Source organism: Tinamus guttatus, unplaced genomic scaffold (assembly GCF_059628265.1).
Source record: "Tinamus guttatus ecotype Peru unplaced genomic scaffold, ASM5962826v1 Tinamus_guttatus_pri_ptg000770l, whole genome shotgun sequence".
Taxonomy (NCBI): domain Eukaryota; kingdom Metazoa; phylum Chordata; class Aves; order Tinamiformes; family Tinamidae; genus Tinamus; species Tinamus guttatus.
The window spans coordinates 123,797-143,125 of NW_028289304.1; the positions used below are offsets into that span (position 1 = coordinate 123,797).

The following is a 19,329-nucleotide window of genomic DNA, read 5'->3' on the forward strand; positions in this document are numbered from 1 at the left end:
CCTCAAGGGTCTCTTTCACAGATGGCTGGATCTCAAGCCAGGAGAGACCCATCAGTGGGAACAGCCTTGTGCACAGCAGTGGCCAGGGCCTTCTGGCAAACGCATGCCCAGAGGCTGCCAGGAGCCCAGGAGATGCACAGAGAGGCTGGCAATGCTGGGCTGAGGAAGGACCCGCTGGCCTAGCCAGTCCCAGCCTGCCCTGTCTCCACAAACAGACAGGGACAAAGCTCACAGCAAAGTGTCACATTCCTTTGGCTCCTCATTTCTACAGAGAGGCAGCCCAGATGACATCACTTGGCTCTAGGATCTACCATTAGCCCTCGGGCAGGGGTTATTTCCATAGGGACATTCCCCAGCACCGGTGTCCTTGAGCCATACAGGGGATGCAACCAGACAGGCAGGGGACACACCAGTCCCCAAGCCAGCAGGCAAGGCCGAGTGCTGGGGTCCCAGCCTGGTGACAGGTCCCACACACCATGGACCTGCCTGGGACCGAGCTCTGCCAAGCGCCCTGTGCCCCCATGTCAAGGGTCACTCTGTTGAGTGTCGAGGCTCACCCCACGAGTCGGAGTGAGCAACACCTTAATATGAAGCAGGTTTAACTCACATCAAGTGCCAAGGCCCTCTCCACAAGCCAGAGTGAACAACACCTCTATGCAAAGCAAAAAACCAACCCCACTCTACTGTCGTCTGCAGCAGAGCTTTATACCAGTGCACGTGGGCATGTGCTAAGAAGCAGCATTCTCATTGGCTGGCTATAGGCTCCCAGCTGATTGGTGCTCCTCCCAGTGTTTGGTTCCCGGGCGTTGGTCCCGTTCCCCACGAACACGTTCTTCTCTTCCAGGTGAATCCCATTACTCCAGTTTCTTATATTCTTACTAAGGCCCCAACAAGGCCCCAACACCCCCATCCTGGGGGAGAGAAGGGATGTGGTGGGAGCAGGTCCTGAGGGAAGCTGCCCGTAGCCCCCTGCTCCGCAGCTATCGGGAGCTGCCCCGCAGCCGCCCCCGGCACCCTCCTTCCATCCATATGTCACAAGTCACCACGGTTCCCTGGCAACCCCGAGCATCCGGGCCGGGGTGCCCTGGCCATGTAGCACCATGGCTGGGTCACCCATGGAGGCTGAGGAACCCCAGGCAGAGGGTCCCACCGAAGGGCCCGCGGCCCCAGCCGACGGGGCACAGGCAGAGCCCCCACTGCCCATCGGGCCCCCCCACCCAGCCACCCTGGACAGCATTGTCGGCTGCGATCGACAGTGCCTGGTGGGGGCCCCACTGGGAAAGCAAGGATATGTGAGGCATGTACCCACCTCTGGCTGTCCTGGAGGGCGAGGAGATGGGAGAGAGCTCCCAACAGAGGCAGATGAAGCCCAGGACGGCCAGGGGCCAGAAGAAGGCGGTGGACAAGACGGAGGCAGCGGACAAGATGGAGACAGTAGGTACGCAGCTCTGCCCCTGGGCCAGCTCCGGGACAGTCTGAGGATGAAGTGGCCCTTAGGGGTCTCACAGTGGGAGGGCGGCAGCAGGGGACCGAGAGGGGTAGCAGGGAGCCCCTCTCCCCTTCCTGATGCTTGGGCAGAGCTCCCCCATCCCAGCCCATCTCCACCCTTGTCACGGAACAAGTGGTGGTGGGGGTGAATGACACAATGCACTTCACTCGTGGGAAAGAAATAGGAATAGGTTTTATTGGTAATGACAATGGTTTCATGAGATTCTATGGCAAGGTCACTTATTAGTTACTGCATGGAGGTTCAAGATATACACAGAATTATCAAGGACACCCTCCTGTTGGTTCACGAGGTTCAGACTGGACCCCCTTGCTTTCCAAACTCCTTCTGAGAGGAGTCTGGGTGCGGCTGGATCCAGTCCTAGTCCCAGACCTGGTCAACGGTTTATGTCTAAGGGATTTGTGCACAGTTACAAAGTAAGGTTTACAAGTTCAAAAAGAGAAAGGCGCGCTATAGTCACTTACCACGAACCTGTAGTGGGAAGGATCTCTTAACCTCGAGGAGTATCCTTGAGAGGCATCCCTGCTCAAGGGGAGATCCCAGCGTGCAGCCCGCTGCCATGCAAGGAGAGCTCAATGGGCTCTTGGGCTGTCTCCGTATTTATGGGATAAGATGATTGACTGATAGTCATTCTTTCAATTCGGAAATGACTGTTGGCTGATGTACTCACAGTTAGCCTCATCTCCCCATCAGGATAGGGCCATCAGGACTGTTATTGATGGTTAATGTCTGGGTGGGGGAAGAAATCAGGGAGGCAACTACCAGGATCAGATAATGTGGTAGTTAACACCTGAACAGGGCTACATGTGAGAAGTCAGGATGAGCTGGGGAAGGAGCATATCCGTCACAACCCTCAACCGCATCCCCTCCACAGTTACAGTGACTGCAGCGTCACCGCCCCTCTGCCCGCGTCCCTGCTCTCTCCTCGCTCTCCTCGCAGCCAGCTCCGTGCAGCCTGTGCTCCCAGCCGAGTAGGCTGAGCTTGTGTTGGTGGCCAAGGGCATGCACTGCAGCCATTTTGGCCAGCACATTGAGGAACTGTTCCAGCAGGAGAAGGAGGCGGTGCTCAAGGCCCTGCACACAGGTGAGCGCCGGGAACAGCACCGCGGGATGCCAGGGATGGCACCACAGGGCACTGGGGTGGCCTGTCCCATCTGTGGTGTGGGGCTGAGCTGCGGCGCATCTGGCCAGGCTGTACGTGGGCTGGCGCTGCCCCGACTACCTGTGGGACTGCTTCTGCATGGGCGAACACTCCAAATGCTTCTGCGGGTACCTGCTGAGCGAGCACCAGCCATATGCAGGTGCACGCGGGAGCTGCCAGGGGGACCCCCCGCAGGGTGCCAGGTGCTGATGGGCTGGCTATGTGCCTCAGAGGGGCTCAGAGCTGTGCCCTGCGCCGCTGAGCGCTGCGAGTGCCACAGCTTCACCTTCGTGCCATCATGACTTGAGGACATGGGTGAGTTCTGGCTGCGGTGGCCTGGCACACCATGTGCTGCTGCAAGCACAGCCACGAGAAGCACGCACCCGGCAGCGTGCGGGCCTGCCGCGCCGCAGGTGAGCCCGCCGCTGCACTGTGGCTGCGGGTGGCTCTCGGGGGGCACAGGAATCCACCCCCCAGGGTTTCACACACCCCGGGGCCAGCTGAGACTCTGCTGGTGATGCCGCACGTCCCCTGGGGCTGGCATGGGGGCCATAGGGGCTGCCGATGCCTGTGTGTCCCACCCCTGTCACCTCCACAGGCTGCTCCTGCAAGGGCTTCGAGTCCACCTTCCTGTGCATGGCCTGCGACCAGTGCTGGGAAGAGCACCAGACGTTCTTTGAGAGCATGGAGGCGTGGAAGCAGGGCAGCCTGCCCTACGGTATGCAGGGAAGAAGAGGAGGAGGAGGAGGGGAATGAGGAGGAGTGGGGCTGTAGCCCCCTGCCCCACGCCGCCTCTGCCTGCCCCCAGGAGAGCAATACCTGGTCTTTGTGGAGCTGCTGGAGATGAGGAATGCTGTGCTCACTGGGAAGCTCAGCGACGACTCTGCGTATCTGGCACTGCTGGGAGAGCTGCCCAGCCCATCGGGCTCCCAGCCACCGCCCCTGCCCTCCCCAGAGCTCCCCTGTGCCCCCAAGTAGGTGCCCATGGGCTGGAGCCCCATGCCACCCCAATAAAAGGATGCTGTGACATGTGGGATGTCTCTGCAGGCCCGGGGAGCTGGGAGTAGCGTCCACACTGCGCTGGGAGCCTCCACCCGACCCTGGGAGGAGCGAGGGAGGTAGGAGTTCGTGGGACCCTGGTGGCAGGGACCCATGTGGAGGGGATGGCGCAGGGTGCCCCTGCCTGTTCCACAGCCTGCTGCGCCAGTGCTTGGGATGCTTGAGCCTTGGGCCTGGAGCCCTGGGTCTGCCCCACCTGGGGGACCCCTGGGCGGCACCACTGCCCGGTGCTGGGGCACAGGCTGGGGGCATCCAGGGTGGGTTGAGGGCAGCTCCTGAGCAGCCCAGCTCCCAGCACTGCGCATCACTGCTCCTCCAACTGCTCCCAGATCCGCTCGCAGCCCTGCTCCTGCAACTCCCCCCCATCTCCAGGACCTGGGCCCAGGCCCGCAGCTCCCCCCGCTCCCAGGCCTGGACCCGCACCCAGACCCGGTTCTGCATCTCCCTGCCTCCCACACCCGCTCCAGCTCCTGTATCTCCCCCGCCGGCCCGCTCCCGCCACCGCGCGGCACCTCGGGGCAGCTCCGGCCGCGCCACTCTGTGCGGGCTGCAGTGGCAGTTCCACTTCCAAGCCCCGCTGGTGCCGCGCGCTCCCAGTGCCCCCCGCCCCACCATGTTATTCCCCGCCACGCTCTTCCCTCGTACTTCGCGGCAGGGCCGCCACACAAGGCGGGCAGCAGTGGCACGGCTGCTGGCTGGGGTGAGCGCGGGTGCGTGCTGGCCAGCGGCCCCACGACGCCCTTCGTGCCCCACCGCGGTGGCTCGGGCGAGAGCTGGGAGGCGGCCGAGGCGGCAGCCATGCCCCTGCTGCCGCCCAACATGGGTGAGCGCAGCCACCGCTCCAGCGCCGCGCAGCGCCAGCCCCTCCATGCGCCAGGGCCCTCACAGCCGCAGTACCAGCCGGCTCCTGCCCTCTCCCCGCAGGCTGCTGGGGGCACCCGCTCATGCCCCAGGACATCCTCTACCGCGGGGTCCTGCACAGGAAGCTCCGCTCAGGCAAGGCTGGAGCGGCGCTCGACTTCGCCAAGCAGGTGAGGCCTGGGTGGCGCGTCCTGGGGGTGCCCCAGGTTGCTCTGGATCTATGGGGCTACACGGTCTCTGGCACTGCAGGGGAGCCTGGTCTCCCTGCAGTGCCCCCATCTCCCCCCAGCACATCCAAGCCCTTGCTCCCGCACAGCTGGGACACTTCTTTGTGGATCACCCAGAAGACGCGTTTGGCTCCCTGGGACGACTGCTGCACAAGAACTTCTACCTGGGTAATGTCAAGCTGAGGGTCAGTGTCTTTCTGGGGGTGCCAACGCTGCATCCCACCCTGTCCCATGCAACTGGCATCCCCAACCTGTGCCCCATCTGCTCCCTGAACAGACAGGCGTGGGACACCACCATCCAGATGACATCTCTGGTGGAGGAGATCAACCGGCTAGAGGCCAGGCAGTAAGTGCCCTCTACGAGGGAGGCCCGGGGAGCTTTGCCACAAGGGGTTTCGCTCGAGGAGATGCTTGAAGAACTTGCCCGTCGGGGTGTGGGAAACCCAGGAGCATTTTGGGGGGCTCAGGTAGAGCAGGCATTGCTTGATTCAGCAGCGCAGCAAGCCCAAGTATTTTGTGTCTTAGCCGCTGCGCTACAACCTTTGGTGGGCCCGAGAGGAAACCAAGGAAAGAGGGAAAACGCGAACGGCCCTAAGTGCTTTAGGTGTGGAAGGAGGGGGTCATATCCGAAAAAACTGTAGTGAAGGGTGAGTTTGGTGTCCTTGATGCCAGAATAACACCCATGCTAAACTAGAGAAGAGGGAAACACAGTTATTGAGTACTAGTAAAGAAAAGGCACAGCTGGAGGAAGCTTATGATAACCTTAAAGATGAAATCCTTAGAATGAAGGAAGAGAGCAATAGCATTTCATCCCTTAAAGAGGAGTTCACTCAGCGAATAGCAGATGCTAAAAAGAAGCTCCAGCTTGCATGCAAAGAAAGGGATGCAGCTAAAAAGGAAGTAAAGGATGTTAAAGAAGAATTGGCTACTAGACCTAATTGTAATGAAACAGCTGAATTACTGAAAGAAAAAGATGAGCAAATCAAAGGATTAATGGAAGAAGGAGAAAAGCTTTCTAAACAGCAGCTGCACAATTCCAACATTATTAAGAAACTAAGAGCAAAGGAGAAAGAGAGAAAATACTAACACAAAACAGAACAAAAAGATTAAGGAACTGGAAGAGGAATTGCAGCATTTAAAACAGGTACTTGATGGCAAAGAGGATCTTGAGAAGCAGCATCGAGACAGTATTAAACAACTGAACAGTGTTGTAGAGCGACAAGAAAAGGATCTTAATAAGCTCCAGGCAGAGGTGGAAGATCTTGAAGAAAGGAACAGAAGTGTCCAGGCAGCACTTGACAGTGCTTACAAGGAACTTGCAGATCTTCATAAAGCTAATGCCACAAAGGACAGTGAGGCACAAGAGGCAGCCCTAAGTCAGGAAATGAAGGCAAAGGAAGAACTTGGTTTAGCTTTGGAGAAGGCCCAGGATGAGGCACGGCAACAACAAGAAGCTTTGGCGATTCAGGTGGCAGACCTGCGGCTAGCGCTGCAATGTGCAGAACAACAGGCAGCAAGAAGAGAGGACTACTTACGGCAGGAAATCAGTGAACTACAACAGAGACTGCAAGAAGAGGAGAGTCGGAACCAAGAACCGAGTCAAAGTGTTACATCTGCTACACGGCCACCACTGCTCCGGCAGATAGAAAATTTGCAAGCCACGCTGGGAGCGCAAACCTCCTCGTGGGAAAAATTGGAAAAGAATCTTTCCAACAGACTTGGTGAATCTCAAGCCCTTTTGACAGCAGCTGCCGAAAGAGAATGGGCTGCAACAGAAGAACTTCTTTCTACTAAAGTTCAGATGTCTTCTACTGAATCCCAGAATAGTCTTTTAAGGCAAGAAAATGCTCGTCTCCAGGCTCAACTAGAAGGGGAGAGAAACAGACTGAAGAAAATGGAAAATGAGAACAGTAGATACGAGGTTGAACTGGAAGGTCTCAAAGATGAGTATGCAAAAACCTTTGAGGAGGCAAGAGGGGAAAAGGAATGGCGTAACGGAAATGTTACCCACAATACGGGAACTATCCGGCCTAGGAAGCTTCCCACCGGGTGGTTTTTGATATGTGGGAACCGAGCTTGGGCTGGCATTCCGTCCCAGCCTATGGGTGGGCCTTGCACATTTGGTCGCCTTAGTATGATTTGGCCACACGGCCCTCCGGGGAACAGCAAGACCCTGTTAAGGCGATCAAAAAGAGCAGCAAACTCTCTTAGCTCAGAGTGTGAGGATAGCATTGATCTCTGGAGCACTTGGGAGGTTGTAGCAGCGTCCTTCTTCGTCCCCGGGGTATCAGCCGCGCGGGCACACTGAAATATTGAGCGCCTTGCCTGCTAGGCCTTGAAACAAGCGAATGCAACCAGTACTATGCTTAGTGAATTGTCAGATGATTTACTTATCCCAGGTACAACATGCTGTGCTGCAAAACCGTGCCGCTATTGATTTCCTGCTTCTTGCTCATGGACATGGGTGTCAGGACTTTGACGGCATGTGCTGCATGGACTTGAAGGATCATTCGGCAGCCATACACCGCCAGATTCACAATTTGATCAAGCATACAGAGAAGGTCAACAAGGATGTGGGATTTTTCGGTCTAGACGGACTAATGGACTGGTTAGGAATTGGGGGATGGATAAAATCTGTACTCAAGTCCTTGCTGATGCTACTGTTATGGGGATTGTTACTGGTAATTGGGTTGATGATGGCCTGGGCCTGTGTTCGCACTCTATTAACCCGCCTACTGCATGCCTTTTCACGCAATCCGAATCTGACACCTCAAGGCTGGCTTGCTTCCCGGGGTCACCTAATCTAAAGAAAAAGGGGGAATTATAGAACAACAAAGACCTGGGTGTCATGGTGGACGACAAGTTGACCATGAGGCAGCAGTGTGCCCTCGTGGCCAAGAAGGCCAATGGGATCCTGGGGTGCATTAAGAAGAGCGTCTCCAGCAGGTCGAGGGAGGTGATCCTGCCCCTTCTACTCAGCCCTGGTGAGGCCGCATCTGGATTATTGTGTCCAGTTCTGGGCTCCACAGTACAAGAGGGATGTGGAGCTGCTGGAGAGAGTCCAGCGCAGGGCCACGAGGATGATCAGGGGCCTGGAACATCTGCCCTATGAGGAGAGGCTGAGGGAGCTGGGCCTGTTCAGCCTGGAGAAGAGAAGGTTGAGAGGGGATCTAATCAGTGTCTATAAGTACCTCAAGGGAGGGAGTGAGGAGGATGGTGCTGGTCTCTTTTCAGTGGTGGCCACCGACAGAACTAGAGGTAATGGCCACAAACTGAAGCACCAAAAGTTCTATGATTCTATGAATATGTCTCTCGCAGCCCTCATCTCCCCAGCAAGCTGGCCATCTGCACCGAGAGCAGAGCCATCTACCTGTGGAGCGTTGAAACCGCGTGAGACACAGGGCAATGGGGCCCTACAGCCAGGGATGGATCTGTCCCCCCACTCTGTGCTTGGCCCGGGCCCAGCGGTGACAGCAGTGCCTTCTCCCCTCAGCTGCAGCAGCTCCACCGGGACATCCAGACCGTGTTTTTCCGGGACCACTCGCCGTGGCACTGGAGCGAGTTCACTGCCCACTCGCAGGTGCTGAGCTGTGCTGACCGCACCAGCCTGCAGTGCCTGGATGCGTGGGTGAGCCTGGGAAGGGGCCGATGTGGGTGGTGGGAGAGGCCCCCCGGCCCTGGGTGCTCACACATCCCGCTCCGCTCTTCCAGGCACCCGGGCGATGCCACTTCGATTTCTTCAAGGTGGGCGAGGAAGCCGGGTGCCAGCAGGGCGAGAGCGTGGCGCTGCCCATGTACCTGGGCTGGGCTCACCCCTTGCAACACCTTGTGGCCACCCAAGTGAGTCCCGGGACACCGAGGGCAGCGGACGGGGAAGTGTCTGTGGGTCCTGCTGAGCTGTGGCCCGTCCCACTTCGCAGTGTACGTGATGGATAAGCGCTTGCCGCTGGTGCCCATGCTGAAGTGGGTGCATATGATGAAGGCCCCACCACTGTTTGCCCACGTGATGCCAAGGGGCCTCAGCATATGATGCTTCTTGACGCGTCCCACATGCAGGAGCTGCTGCTGCTGCAATATATGGGTGAGAGACGAGGCTGTGGGCTTGGCTTGGGGCCTTCTCTGGAGGCCAGGCCTGGCAGAAGGTGGGATGCCCACCTCCATGGGGCTGCTGTGATGGGAGCAGGGCTCACAGCAGCCTCCTCACATCCTGCCACAGGGGGCAGTGGGTCGGCCTGTCAGCTCAACAGACCTCCACAGAAGCTGCACAGCATCTTCGGCTGCCTGCAGCACCTGCCCGCGCAGCTCCCGCACCGGTACCGCCTGCTCCAGCAGCGCCTCAGCTTGGGTTGGGGGCACGGGGAGGCTGAGAGCAGCAGGGCTGGGCAACCTGGCAAAAGGACGGCAAAGAGGTCTCCTGATGGCGCTGGAGAGGCACCAGGCTCTGCTTGGAGGAGGCTAAAGACAGGACAAGAGGCAGTGGCACAAGTGACTGGCGGGGACCTTTCCATTAAATATTAGGAAATATATTTCCCGTAAGTGCAGTCAAATCCCTGGAGCAAGGCCCAAAGTGGGAGCCTCCATCCGGGGAGACTTTCAGTCCTCAATGTGGCCAGGGCCTGAGCAACCTGTGGGAGGTTGGCCCTGTTTTGGGGGCTTGGAGCGAAGTCACCCCCATCCCTTCCCACCCCTGTCCCTCCATGACTGGTGCCCATGTCCCCGCAGGGCTGGCAGCAGAGCTGCACGTGCAGGGACAGCGCGAACTCGTGCTGGTTTTCCAGCTCTCCGAGGCTGGGGACATCTTCTACCAAAGCCTGACACATGAGCTGGCACAGCCTGGGGCTCCCAAGGGGGAGGATGAGGATGTGTCAGCCCCCAGCCCTTCCCCTGTGCCAGAGGCTCCAAGCGGGAGCACTCCTGGCTCTCCATCCGGGTCTGGCGGCGAGGAAGCGGAGGAGGAAGCAGAGCAGGAGGAGTAGGATGAAGAGACCGAGACCTTCTACTTGTCCAACCTGGAGGTAATCCTCCATGAGGAGGATGAGGTGGCCGCTCCAGCAGCTCCGGAGGAAGCCCAGCGCGTAGAGGAGCCCTGTGCCAGCCCCTGTCCCGAGCTAACTGTGCCCAGCCTGGCCGCTGTCCTCTGCTACCGCTGCTGGCTGAGGGAGCTTTTCAGGGGCTGGCAGGCGCCGTCCCGGCACACGGGCACCCGCGCGCCCACCACCATCAGCCAGAAGTACCTCTTCACCACCAAGGAGCTGGCGCACGCGGCTGGGCTCAGCAAGCTGCACGCGTGAATGTGACAGCAGCTGCTCTGCACCATATGCCAGAGCGGCCTCCTTGGGCGCTGGGCCCCAGCGCCCAAGCCACAGTCCCTGCCTTAGCCTGGCCGGACAGCCTGAGCACCCGCCTGAGGGCCACCTGGGCCGGCAACTGGAGCCACTGGTGGGAAGAGCAGCTGGGACTGAACATGGCGCAGGGGCAACGGGCACTGTGTGAGCGCTGGCGGCGGCAGAAGCACGCACAGGGCCACCGTAGCCTCTCAGCCAGCTTCACCTCCTCCGTCACCTACCAGTCGGAGCTCAGCAACGGGGCGCCCGCCTCAGCACTGGGCCCCTGCTGTCCCCCAGGCATCCCAACACGCTTCCCCATGTCTTCATCGAGGCCTGGGGGGGCCTCCCCGCGGCGTGCGTGCCTTGGCCGCCCGCGGGGGCTGCAGCGCCTCCTCCTGCTCTGTGCTCTTGAGACGCTCCGCGTGCGGGAGGGGTCGCGCAGGGCTGCACGCCCTTTACCTGTGTGGGTGCAGGGTCCCCCCGTCACGTGCGCGGTGAATTGTGCCACCTCGCGGAGCACCTGACGTGTATCTGCCCGTGGGACCCCCACGCAGCGTGGGCCGTAGCCACCCTGCACACCCCCCTGGGCACCTGCCCTGCCTGGGGCACTCTGTGACCCCCATGCCCCTACTTGCACCCATGTCAGCCCTTGCTCTCGTCCCTTGGTGACTCCGTGGGTGCATCCAGCCCTGAGGTGGCTCGGGGGGGGTCCCCGCACAGTGTCACTGCAGTGTTCCCACTGTGCCTAGAGATGTTACGCGGCACCCAGCGGGCAGGTGGCCAAAGCGCAGCATGTGGCGGCAGCGGGCAACGAGCCACAGCAGCATCCCACCATCTTCAGCAGGATCCTGGCCCGCACCGTGCCCGCCACCATCCTCTACAAAGATTGTAGGGATTAAAGAGTTAATATAGAGTGCTAATAAGCTAGTCAATACTTAGTCTCAAAGTGCAGGAATTCTTGATAAATGGCAGGACAGGTGGCTCTGCATGGAGGGGTTGCCTATCTGCAAGGACTCCTGATATATGGCAGGTCAGGACGTTCTGCATGAAGGGGTTGCCTATCTACAAAGACTCCTGATATATGGCAAGACGGGATGGTCTGCATGGAGGAGTTGCTTATCCAGAGGTGTCCCAGTCGGCAATAAAATATAGATAACATTGACATGAAAGCAGAACAGGAAAACGGGAGGGGGAAAATGTTTGGGGTAAGAACGGTATAAAAGAGGAACGACCAAAGTGGTTGGGGTCCGTGGTGTGACCCCTGCGTGGGAAAGCCCGGACCCCAGCTAGCTGGTAATACTTATTATCTTTCTCCTATTATTAAAAGCACAATATATCGATGGTGTTTGCCTCTTTCTCTGTCAATTCGAAAACCGGACCCAACATTTGGGGGCTCGCCCGGGATTCGAATATGAGAAAGAAGAAAAAATAGAGAAAGATAATAGGTCAGGGGAGACCTGTGGTGGTGAGCTGACGGTAATCCAGGTGGACGCACCAAAGGATTGTCGGCTGGAGCCCGAGGGAGACGTCCCTCGGACTCCCAGAAAAAGAAAGGGTGGCTGGTTGGGAATACCGTTTCTCCTTGACGAAAGGAGACCAGTTTGGGAAGGGTGAATTCTGTTAATAATCGCCCTTACTGGTTTACTGGCAGTGGTATTAATTTTGGTTTTAAGCGACGAGCTTGATACAATGGGACAAGGGAAATCCACCCTTTGTCATTAATGTTAAATCATTTTGGATATGTTAAGCATCGGGCACATGATTTATCTGTAGAAGTGTATAAAAACCGATGGGAGATATTTTGTAAAAGTGAGTGGCCAAGTTTTGACGTAGGCTGGCCGAGAGAGGGAAGTTTAGATTTAAAATTGGTAAGGAAAGTAAAAGAGGTAATAATGAGATCTGGGTCGGAAGGACACCCAGATCAATTTCCATATATAATCACCTGGGAGGATTTGGTTTTACATCCACCCCCATGGCTGAAACCTTTTGTGGGAGGGAATGGAAAGGATGAAAAGGTTGATATTTACTTAATGAAAAAGGAAGGGAAAAAGGCGGTATTATCAGATTCGACTTTATATCCAGAAATATTGGATGAAGAAAGTGGGCACAATCCCCCCCCCCCCCCTTACGCACCTCCGCCTGAGGCACGAAGGGAGGTGAGTAGTAGTGATCAAAGAAGGGAGGGAGGGGAAGACAGGGGCCCAGCACTTGGGACTCGATCGCACCAAAGGGGAGACGAGGGAGATGTGTCAAGCACCTCTCAAGCTTTCCCAGTTAGAGCAATTGGAACAACAGGGCTTCAGGGACAGCGTACGTATCAATACTGGCCATTCTCTTCTAGTGACTTGTATAATTGGAAAAGTCAAAACCCCTCTTTTTCCGAGAAGCCGGGGGCGTTGATTGATTTATTAGAATCCATCTTGTTTACATATAACCCTACCTGGGATGACTGTCAGCAGCTTTTAAAAGTACTGTTTACGACCGAAGAGCGTGAGAGGATCCTGACCGAGGCACAAAAGTTGGTGCTGGGAGAAGACGGGAGACCCACCATGCAGCAGAACCTTATCGATGAAGGATTCCCATTGGTAAGACCACCGTGGGATTTTGAGCAACCTGAAGGTAGGGAGCGTCTCTGAACATACCGGCAAACGTTGATGGCAGGGTTGCGGGCGGCGGCGCGTAACTTAACTTAAGTAATTGCTGTCAGGCAGGAAGCCGAAGAAAGCCCTGCCGCTTTCTTAGAGAGAATATTAGAGGCGTTTAGACAATTCACTCCTTTAGATCCTATAAAGGAGGAGTATCGGGCAGCTGTCATCTTGGCATTTGTAAATCAAGCTGCACCAGATATAAGAAGGAAATTACAAAAGATTGATATATTGGGGGAACAAGCTTTACAGGATCTTTTAAAGGTAGCAGAAAAGGTGTATAACAACAGGGAGACTCCAGAAGAAAAACAGGAAAGAGTGAGAAGGGAAGATCGGGAATATCAGGCGAAAGAAAATCGGAGAAATCAAAGGGAGATGGCTAGGATATTTTTTGAAGCAGGAGAAAAATCAGGGAGGCGAAGAAGGGGACCACCACCCCCTAGAGGAGTTGGGGCATGGTTAGGAAGGGATCAATGTGCAATTTGCAAAAAGAAAGGACATTGGAAAAATGAGTGTCCGGAAAAAGGAGAAAGGGGGTCACCTAGAGTACTGGTGGCAAATGAAGATAGCGACTGAAGGGGCCGGGACTCGGAACCCTTCCCCGAGTCTTAGATAGAATTAGAAATGGAAGGGAAACGTATAAAATTTCTGGTAGATACAGGGGCTGAATATTACCACCTGCAACTGCATGTGCTAGGCGGGCGGCAGCTGGGCTGGCCGCCGGGCTGAGCAGCACCCTCATCGCACCCCAATAAAGCGCTGCCGAGCACCCTGCCCACGTCCCGCACCGCCTGCGTCCAGGCGCGCCGCCCGGGCAGAGGGTGGACGCAGATATGGGGCAAGGACATGGGGCACGGCCGGCTGGGGCAGGCGGCGATGTGCAGGCACGCAGCTCGGTGCACAAACGCGAGCTAGTATGGCAGCACTTGCAGAGGGGCCGCCCACGCTGCTTGCCCCGTGCCTTCTGCTCCGCCTGTTTGCTTGGCTGCGAGCTCGGGGCCATGCTCTATTTAGCAGCGGGGCGGCGCTGGCCTACCTGGCGTGGCCTCGGGGGAGAGGGTGGTGCCGCCGCGCATAATGCTTGCGGTGTGAGGCCACGGCGGCCCAGACTGCCTCCTGCAAACCCGTGCCGTGCCCTTAGCCCTGCAATTGCCAGGGTGTCACGAGGGGTCGGTGCCTGAGCTGGAGCTGGGGCTGGGCTTGGGGCTGCACTGAGGAAAGGGTCAGACTCGAGTGGCTGCACTGGGCCCCTTGGGAGTGACCAGCTGCATGCTTGGAGAGTTTGAGGATGGGGTGAAAATCCTGAGGGTGGAGGGCACCCGGAGGGTGGGATGAAGGTCTCAAGGATGGGATAGAGACCCCGAGGATGGGGTGGAGATCTCAAGAGTGGGGAATAGATCCTGCAGACAGGGTGGAGATCTCAAGGATGGAGTGAAGCTCTTGAGGATGGGCTGAAGACCCCAGTGATGCAACAGATATCCCAAGTGCAGAGTGCAGATGCTGAGGATGAGGCGGAGCTCCAGAGGATGGACTGAATACCCCAGGGGAGAGTTGGAAACCTTGTGGATGGGTGGAGATCCCCGAGGTGGGCAGTCATCCCCAGACCACAGTGCAGCACTGGTCACAGTGTGAGGACCTGTTGCAAGGTGCTCGGCACATGGGAGCCACCTTCTTGGAGGGCTCAGCAAGGGCCCTGGCAGCTCCCACTCAGCACAGCCACTCCGGTGGGGGCGCAGAGCAGCTCCGGGACACGTTTCCTCCTCGCTCCCGAGCCACAGCCAGGAAGAAGAGAGGCTTCTGCACACAGGGTGCCTCCAGGCCCCCACACGCCCGGCAGGGCCTCGCCTGAAGGCGCTACTTGTTGTTATAAATATCCCCGGGCGGCACTGCCGGCCTGCAGGCGCTGACCGGGCTCCATGGCTCCTCCCTGGCCGCCAGCGGCTTCTTGTGCCCGGGGCCAGGACCCGACCCCGCGTCCCGCCCATCCCAGAGCGCTGGACACAGCCGGACTAGCCCCGCCCCTTTGCCCCTGGCACCGCCCCCCTTTGACCGTGGCCATGCTGCTTTGCTCCTGGCACCGCCCCGTTGCCGCTGGTCCCGCCCCCTGCCGTGTCGCGGAGAGGGCGGGCACCGCCCCCCTCCCGCCGCCAGGCGCTCCGCCAATGGGAGGAGCGGCCGCGCTCGGCGCCGCCAATGAGCTGGGGCAGTTTGGGGGATGGGTCCGGGGCGGAGGATATTTACGGTCTCCGTGGAGACGGAGCAGTTGGTGGGCCCGTCCCGTCCCGTCCCGTCCCGTCCCGTCCCGTCCCGTCCCGTCCCGTCCCGTCCCGTCCCGTCCCGTCCCGTGGTTGCGCATGTACAGGAGGGAGCGGTGGAGTCCCACCGTGGAGCCCGGAGCGGGCCCGAGACCCCCCGAGGATGGGAAGGGGCCTGGGGCACTTGGGGGAGGGGCCCTAGCTGGGACCTTTGGGGCGCAGGGCTTTGTGGGGGGGCATTTGGGGTACAGGGACATGGAGGCACTTGGGATGCAGGGTGCAAGGGGGCTTTAGGGAATGCAGGACCATGGGGGGCATTTGGGGGATGGGAACATTTGGGGTGTGGGGCCATGTGGGCGCTTGGGGGATGGGGCCCTAGGGTCATTAGAGGACTTGGGAGCCAGAGTGGGAGGGTCGTGCCCAGGGGACCTTGGGGGACAGGGTCCAGCAGGGGAGGGGTCTAGGGTTGGGGGTGGCTGGGGAGGGGACCATGGAGGGGAAGATCCTTCTGGAGCGGAGACTCAGCAGTGGACTGGTCTTTTGGGACTGCTGCATTCCAAAAGGCAAAGGAGCCCCACCGTCCCCTGACACAGGAGGACCCTCAGTGCTGCCAAGTGGGGACCAGGGTGGGAGCACGGCAGGGTGACCCCGCAGGGCAGCTGCCAGTGCCTCACTGCAGTGACCATGTCCTGTCCCCACCCACAGGGTAGCTCTCACAGGTCACGTGCCTGGCCTGCACCCCGGTGAAGGGCCTGTGCCCACAGTAGCCAAGGAAAGGCTGTTGTGCGATGGGGAGATGCTTGTGGCCACAGCTGGGACCCCCAGGCTGGCCCTGGCAGCTCCCACGGATGGACCTGGAGTGGTGCCACCCGAGGAGGCCAGGACGGAGCCCCTTGGGCTGGAGTGGCCGCCCTGCCCTGGGAGGGCAGAGCCCTGTGTCATGGAGCAGGTGCTGCCCATGCCTGCACAGGTGCCCACAGAGCCACTGAGCCAGCCTGGCGCCCGGGGGAGCTGCCTCATCCACAACTGGCAGGAGGAGGTAACCCCCCGCCGCCATCATCCCCACGCTGACCTGGCTTCCCGAGGGCTGCCAGCCTTTCGGGAGCAGGGTTGATGTCCTCCATGCTGTGTCTGTGGATGAGGTGAGGGAAGGGCCTGGGAGCACCGTCACGAGCACCCTTGGTCTGAGCCTGCAGCAGGCACAGCCTGTCAGCACCCTTGCCTGAGCCCTCTCGCTGTAAATAGCTGCCCTTGGCCGAGCCGGCGCTCCCAGCATGACCTTGACATCCACGGAGTGGAAAGGGGATTAAATTCAATAGTGCCAAAGGCGCCAGCACGCACGTAGGGACCAAGAGTGGGAATTTGTGCCGTAATCTGGGCGCACGTTGTTTCCTAGGAGAGAGGAAGGTGTTACAGTTGATCATGGAGTGGTGATGCGCTGACAACCGGGGATGCCACAGTGACAGCAGGGATCGAGGTGATGCAAGGAAGCGTCAGGCTGGGCAGTTTCCAGCAGAGCTAGGGAGGTGTCTGTGCCATGGGCAGGGCCCTGCTGAGGCTGCTGCTGGAAAAGCCAGCACAGCTCGGGAGCCGCCGGTGAGGCGAGTCGGGCTGAGGGGACCTCGAGAGGTGGATCCCTCATCCCTTTGCTGAGCCCAACTGCTGTGTCCAAATAACCTTTTCCTGCACAGCTGAGGAAGCTCTTCTCACTGCTAGCTTTCTGTGGCTGTAAATCTGTCAGGTTTTCCACCAAGAGATGGTCAGCAGTGGGGCCAGGGTCTCCATGTGGAGAGGCTAATTCCCCTTGCACTCAGCGTCTGCCCAGGAAGTGTCCCAGGTTATGCAGAGGGCCCTGTCCCTTGGGTTATTTACCCAACGTGTTGACAGCCTTACCAGTCTCCTCGCCAGCTGCTCACTGCATTCTCGCTGCCCGGCAGCATCCGCTTTGCAAAAGCCATGGCTGCCGCAGGCCCAGGTCTCCCTTAACCCAGCCCCTTTGTGATGGAGCTGCTGCCAGAGCAGAGCTGGAGAGCTCAGATTTAGTCTCAAGTGTCTGAGCACGTGAGAGCCTGGTGCTCACGCAGCACCCAACGCCCTGGGGTGCCTGCGGAGGGAGAGCCTGGGCAGGGGGCACTGCTGTCCCACTCCATGTGCAGTCAGAGTGGAGCCATGTGGCTGGTAGGCGCTGGACTGGCAGCACAAGTGCAGGCCACCGCTTGACGCGTCTGCAGAGGGCCGAGCGTTCCCCGGGGCAGCGGGGCGCCCTGTGTGCAGGACGTTGGATGCATCCCAGGGCAGCCACCCAAAGGCCGTGGGCACATCACACTGTGTGCTCTGGCGGCACGCCAGCACCGATGAGACGCAGTGACTCTCCGTGACAAGGCTATGGGGATGCCCTCTTGCCATGCCAGCTGCCCTGGAAGAGGCTCAGAGGGGCTGCCGGATTGCATTAGTGCCACAGCAGGGCTTGCCCAGCTGTAAGGCCAGCCGGGACAGCTGTGCAGGGCTGCTTTCCAGACACACTGGGCACCTTCACCTACTCAGGGTCTGCGTAGCTACACAAGGATGTCCAGCCCTTGGTAGGGTCCTATCCAGGCTGCTGGTGTCTCTTTTCCAGCCTTGCTGGTGAGCAGGGCTGATGGGAAGGGCAGTCTCCCTTTGGCAGACCATGCCCCAGTAGCCAGGGCTGCCCCTCAGCAAGGTGCTCTAGGACATTTCTGTTAAGGACTGAGGGGGACGAAGGTTTTGGTGCTGTGCTAGATCCAGCCTGATGGTGCACCTCTACACCAGGGCCTTGGGGGCCGTACACAGAGGCCCAAAAGCAAGAGTGCTGTCACCGCAGCATGGTGGTGGCTACATGGCATGGGCATGACTCTGTGCTGTGGTAGTTGTGTTGATGGACACTGCCTGGGGGTCGACATGAACTTGGGTATAAGTGGTGATGCCCACAGCACGGGGCTCATCATGTTTGGGGGGGGGGGCAAAGGCTGTGGTCACCACGTGCCCCTCCCCATTCTGTGTTCCCAGAGAGCCACGAATGAGCTGGACTGCATGCCGAGGCCGGAGCTGGGCAGCAAGGGGTACTTCTACTGGCATGGCCACCGCAGGCTGCTCACCCACCAGCTCCCCTCCTGGCTGGCCAACAGCATCACCATGAAGGACTCCTACTACCAGCCCTGGAGAACTGTGCTCCCGGCCCACGGTGAGGCAGCGCTCCCCATGGGGACAGTGAGCGTGGGGGAGCGGTCCGGGGACTGACGGTGCCCGCGTCCCCCGCAGGGCAGTGGGAGGCCATGCTGGAGTTCATGCTATACCAGAAATACAGGCAAGTCCACGTGCCTGCAGGCCCTCACTCGTGAGGCGTGAGCAGTGGTAGGGGGGCTCTCTATGTACGTCCGAGGGCACAGGAGCTGAGCGGTGCCAGGGGTCCTGCCCAGCTGGTGCCTCCAGAGCTCTCCTGCAGGAAGGAGGTGCTGGAGGAGACCTGCCACCTGCTTCCATGGAGTCGCTCTCCATCACGCACTGGGACTACCGCGCTGAGGGCTTCCAGCCCGCGCCACTGCCCCCCACTGAGGTACAGCTCGCGCCGAGCGGGGGCACCTCCTGGCTCGCCTCAGCTCCCAGGCTTCCCGCAGCTCACACCAGCTGCCCTGCGCAGCACTGGGAAGAGACGGAGGACTCTGGGAGCCCCCAACCCTCCTGGGGCCCCTCAGAACAGCTGGGTGCCCTTCTCCCCTCTCATGGGTGCTGCTCCTCTCCTACCCGCAGCCCCATGACTGCTACACGGAGCAGCCCCGCAGCTACTAGCTGGAGCAGCGTGTCCGTAAGCCCCCCGCTGCCCTGCCCCGTGCGCCCTGCCCCAGCTCTGCCCTGCTCATGGCCACCCGTCTCCTTCCCCTCCAGGGTGTCACCAGCATCTGCACCACCGACACTCCCTTCAGGAGGAACGCCACCTTCTCTATGCCTGTCACGGAGCAGCTAGGCCAGCCCCTGCCCTGACCTTCACCAGAGCTACCCCCACTGCCGGTCTGGCCGAGTAATAACGATCCGGAGATGGCAGCGTCCTTGTGCTGCTGCAAGACAAGGCCTGGCTCTGTCCTGGGCCTACCTGCATGCCCCCACCGCCACAGGCACCTTTCTCTGGCCAGCTCAGGTGCTGGCACAGGGGTGCCCCACATCCAGAGCACCCCGTTTCCCGTAGCTCCCCGGGGGCGCATCACTGCCCACAGCATGGCCCCACTGCACACCCCTCAGCCCTGCATCGTCTGGTGCTCCCTCCTTGGCCTTCCACTCTTGGGCACTCGCTG

General features: G+C 59.4%; 2 pseudogenes; both read left to right on the plus strand.

The window, feature by feature from the left end:
* The first annotated feature begins 1,299 nt into the window (after nucleotides 1–1,299).
* LOC148591507 (uncharacterized) lies at nucleotides 1,300–13,496 on the plus strand (annotated as a pseudogene).
* A 1,486-nt stretch (nucleotides 13,497–14,982) lies between these two features.
* On the plus strand, nucleotides 14,983–19,021 carry LOC148591508 (sperm-associated antigen 8-like; annotated as a pseudogene).
* Nucleotides 19,022–19,329: the final 308 nt, after the last annotated feature.